Raw genomic sequence first — 5,670 nt, forward strand, 5'->3', positions numbered from 1 at the left:
CATTATTGGGATGAGTACATCCATATTTAACTTGCAAAATAAATGTAAAAGAAACATATGTACCTATTTAAACTAGAATTGTTGAATTTAGAGTTGAAAGAGGTCTCAGACATCATTTGTTACAATTTTCTAATTAGAAATCATTGCATATTTGCAAGAGAAGAAAGGAAAGAAAATGCAATGCAATTTAGACTAGAAAGCAATAGTCTACAAAAGGAAAAAGTATGTCTTTATATTGGTTGGGGGATAGGAGATTGGCAACAGTTCTGTCCTTCCATGTTCATGTGCTTATAAAGAAGGTTAATGGAAAACTATATTAAACAGGTGATAATAAATATTGGCTTGGATGTTCCTGAAGTAGTATTTAAAACACATAATTTAAAGTAAGGTTTCTTCATTTTAAAAAATCCCATATACAGCTTAATATACTTTGTAATTTATTCCATTAATCTATATTTTTTTAAAGAAGTATCTCTTCAAATTTTACAATTATTTCCTATTATATCCGACCTGACTGAAACTTGCCTTGGAAAAAAGTTAATCTCTTAACTATAAAAAAAAAGTTAATCTATGTACAATACATGTTTCTCAATATATACAATAGTCTACAAGTCATCATCAAGAGGAGAGATAAATATTTCCTCCTCTAATTTCTGGGATCAACTAAACTTGTACATTATAATTAATTTGTAACTATGTCCCTTTTATTTAGCATTTTCATTTCCATTATTATACTATTTGCTTGTAGTGTTTTCTTAATCTTTTTGTCTTACATAACTATATGTATATAATTTTCATGTACATTCCATTTATTTTAAAACAGGAAAGTAGTATTCCATTACTTTCAAATATTATTATTAATTCAATAATTCCCTAGTGATTGAGCTCACACTTTGTTTCTTGGTTTTTGAGGAAATGGGTGTGACAATGCTTATCTTATTAAATATGGAAATTTTTTATTTTCTTTTGATTTGGCTCTTTGAGATATATACCCAGTGTTGGAATTGTTGAATCAAAGGGTATGAACTATTTAATGCACTTAACACTTCATACGTATAAATCCAATTTTTTTGAGAAGAGGTGGATCAGTGTTTACCTTTGACAGTGCTGACAACCCTGTCCATTTTACTTCTTAAGTATCTTTGTCTATATGATACATATGGGGCAAAACCTCAGAGCTATTTTAACTGACAGTTCTTTTGTTATTAATGACTTTTTAACACTTCATCATAAGTGGTTCCTTTTAATTTTTATTGAAAACTATCATATCCTTTGAATACATTGGTCAGATATACTAATTATATAGTCAAATCCAAAATATTTACATTACATTAAATTAATAGAAGTGATATTAAAGAGAATATCATGCATGTAAGTCTTCTATCAGTGTTGATTCCACTTGAGATTAGAACATGTCAGGGGCGGCTAGGTGGTGCAGTGGATGGATAAAGCACTGGCTCTGGATTCAGGAGGACCTAAGTTCAAATTCAGCCCCAGACACTTGACACTTACTAGCTGTGTGACCCTCAACAAGTCACTCAATCCCCATTGCCCTGGAAAAACAAAAAAAACAAACAAACAAAGAAAAGATTGGAACATGGAACGATACTTGCCCTTGAATTGGGAATAGTTTAACAAATTTTGCTATTATTGTACTGAAATAAGTCATTTGGTTGAGTAGATAGTGTGATGAAATTGGAATTAGGAAAATATAAACTTAATCTTACCTCAGATGTTTCCTTGCTGTATAACAAAAAAATTAACCTTTTTAAGCCTCAGTTTCTTCCTATGTCAAATAGAAATAATGTTCCCAATGTCATAGGTCTTTTGTAAGTAGGAATCAAGCTGCCATTAATGTCAAGGGCTAAGGATCAGGTTTAGAATTTCATGGGGTTTTTTGATCTTAGGTGATTTGGAAGAAGAATAAAATAGAATATATGGAGAAAGAGGATTTCTTAACAACTAGCAATACTCATAAAATCCAATGTAGTTTTAGATGAAGAAAACAGATAGGATGTATTAAAATCAGAGTATACATTTTCAGTTTTGTAGATATCATAGGGTTAAATTATCTGGTTCTGAAATAAGCTCTACCTGGCTTTTCTTATCTCTTTGAACTTTGTTTTTTTTTTTTTTTGTTTGTTTGTTTTTTGCTTTTGGTTTTTTGGTTTTTGGTTTTTTTAGAGAGGCAACTGGGGTTAAGTGACTTGCCCAGGGTCACACAGCTAGTAAGTGTTAAGTGTCTGAGGCCAAATTTGAACCCAGGTACTCCTGACTCCAGAGCCAGTGCTCTATCCACTGTGCCACCTAGCTGCCCCTTCTTTGAACTTTGAATAGACATGAATCACTCATATCATTGTAGACTTTTGTGTGCATAACCTGAATCCTTTCCTAAGACATAAACTCTTTCAGAAAAGGCACTAAGGTTCATTTATCTTTTATCCCCTTGTTATGTTGCAAATTGCATTTTTCATACAGATCGTTTGATAAAATTTTTGTCAAATTAAATTTAATTCCAATCTATTCATTTTCTTTTTCCATTTCAACTTGATTTCCATTCAAACCAGGAATAAGAACTGCCACTATATAGTTTCTTTTGACATTAGGTTATTTCTTAGTATTAGACTCAACATCTGAAAAAAAACAGTTTCCTACTGCATAGTCAGTTTGCATTATATTAACTTCAAATTAGATAATGTACCTAAGTGCTTTGTAAACCTCAATATATAAATACCAACTCTTCTGAGTCCAGTATGTGAACTTGTCAAGATATTGATTTCTAAAATCAAGACTGCATTTTGTGTGTTTGACAAGTTTCTTCGAAACACAATGTTCAGATACTGTTGTATTTTTCACCCATGTATCTCTGTCACCTGTCTTCTAGCCCCCATTGTCTATCACAGGATCATAACTTGTCAGAGTTGAAAGGAACTTCAGGGATTGTTTAGTCCTATATGTACCATAACAGCAATTCTCTCAACAACATCCCCAACAAATAACCCTTTGGTTTTGTCTTTTGTTTGTCTGCTATTAACAAGTCCAGGGTGATAGGAAACCCACTCCAAAGGAAGCCTATTCTATTTTGAATAGCTCTAATTATTAAGAAGTTGTTCCTTTAGAAGAAACCTAAACTTGCATCTCTATGCTACCCATCACTCTTAATTTTGTAAATTTGCCTTCTGAGGCCAAATATCATCATCATCATCATCATCCATTGTCATTGTTGTTGCCATCATCAGCATCCAAATCCCCAAACCCAAATTCCTGAACTTTCTTTGGATATTGATCGTCTTTGTTTCCTAATTCTTTGATTCTCTACATTAAGCATCTCTACTTTTAACTATCCTGTGTATGCAAGAGGACCTAAAGTCTCTTCAGTCAATATCATTGAAGAAAGTACTACCTACAGCTTAATCTCTTCAGTTTCTTAAGTTCATGATCTTTATCAATGTTCTTTAAGTTTCTCCTCACAGTTTATTTGCATTCATGTGATTCAAAAGAACTCATTAGGGGCAGAGCCAAGATGGTGGAGGAAACTCAGTGACTTGTCTGAGCTCTCCAAAAGACCCCTCCAAATTACCCCTCCAAATACTTTAAAATAATGCCATTAGACAATTCCTGGAGCAGCAGAACCCACAAAAGGACAGGGTGAAATAATTTCCCACTCAAAGACAACTTAGAAGGTCAGCATGAAAGGTCTGTTATGTTAGGGTGAGAGTAGAGTACAGCACACCACAAGTCATTCCAGCACATATCCAACCACAGCGCAAACCCAACCCCAGTGCACCACATCTCAGGAGCTTCTTCTGAGTCAGCTGTTGAAGAAGCAGCTTCTGGAACTCAGCCCATGGACAATGAGGGGGTCAAGTGGTTGGCCAGGGGGAGATTACAGGGGTCTCTTTGCTGGCACTGAGGCAAGACTCTATTGTTTTGCCCATGCTAAGATTTGGGTCAGAGTCTTAGGTGGTGGTCCCAAGTTAGGAGGAGGAGGTGGGGAGGGGAACACAAGCACACAAGAGCTTGAAGCCACAGTGGAACAGTACTCTGTTCCAGGTTCCAAGGCATAGAATCAGACCTGTGGTTACTTGCAGAGCAGAGCACAGGCCAGGAGAATGGTGAACATACCTTTCAAGAAGTCTTGAAACATGACTTGAACATGACTTTTAATGGCATACCCTATGGTACAAATCATGGCATTGTACAATTTCTTTTATGCTACAATAATTCCCTAACTGTAGAATTGAGGGCATATTATACTTTTTTCCCCAATAAAGTGGCTAAGGTCTGGATAATTGAAGAACTTTTGCTGCAGAAAGCAGAGAAAAGGCAGAAAAAGTTGACAGTATAGTCTGAATGTGTCATCAGCAAATGGCATTTTGGCTCAAGCATTCTATTTAGAAAGATTCATTTATGAGTAAATAGTTTCAATAGCACAATTCATTCATTCTTTTGGCAGCTAGAAGATACTGAGAATTGTACTGAATATTCAATTTCATGTTGAAAGAATAGGGGGCAGCTAGGTAGCACAGTAGATAAAGCACCAGCCCTGGATTCAGGAGGACCTGAATTCAAATCCAGCCTCAGACACTTGAAACTTGCTAGCTGTGTGACCCTGGGAAAGTCATTGTCCCACCGAAAAACAACATATTGAAAGAATAGAAATAACATCACTGAAGAACCTTTTTATTTTACATGGGAGCGAGACCAACACATACCCATACCCATACCCATACCCATACACATACACATACACATACACATACACATACATGCAAACATATAAGCATGAATAAACACATGAATGCAATCAATTTAAGTTTATAAAAATGAAGTCTGTGAAGGCAAATGTGCTTTCAATGTTGGGAGATCATTAGGTGGTTGAGAGTTCAACAACGTCCAAAAAAAGGAAAGGAAATTGTCTCTTTCCTCCCAAAACTTAAATATTACTTGGTAGAAATGCCTTGCATTATAAGTAAATCAGGTCTATGTTATCAAGTAATGAGTGCTATGACAATTCAGACAAAATTTCTAGAAATATTGGAGAAAAGAAAAGAGTATTAACCTGGGGGTTGGTGGATTGGGGAAGAAGCCATGGAAGGTTTCATGGTAAGAAGCAGCTGAAATGAGCTTTAAAGAAGAAAGGGGATTTTGATATGAAACCATGGAATAAGGAGCATATTCATGGAATGGAGGATAAGCTGTGGAAAGATTCAGGGACGGGAAATAACAGCAATAATGCTATTTGGGGATCAACTAGAAATTCAGTTTGTGACAAGGTAGAATGCACAATATCAATTAAGTCTATAAACATAGGTTGGGGCCATACTGTGGAGGGGAAGGCCTATTCAGGAAGAATTTTCTGGTGGATGTGAGCTTTGATATGTCTCTTGAATTTTGTGGATTCCCTTAACATTGCAATGAAATATAACCTCCCTCCACACAAACACACACACACAAAGGAAAGATAGCATTTGTTAGATTATGTATCTGTATTATTTCTAACACTGATTTTCCCCCCATCTTCTTTCTTAAGAACTCTACTTCAGAGGTAATAGTACCTCTCACCATGAGAATCAGTTATCTGAACCCCTATATTCAAAATTCTGCTATATCACATAAAATGTTTGACTGTACATATTTTGAAAGCACCCCAAAGGTAATTTAGATCAA

This window comes from Dromiciops gliroides, chromosome 3 (assembly GCF_019393635.1).
Source record: "Dromiciops gliroides isolate mDroGli1 chromosome 3, mDroGli1.pri, whole genome shotgun sequence".
NCBI classification, from domain to species: domain Eukaryota; kingdom Metazoa; phylum Chordata; class Mammalia; order Microbiotheria; family Microbiotheriidae; genus Dromiciops; species Dromiciops gliroides.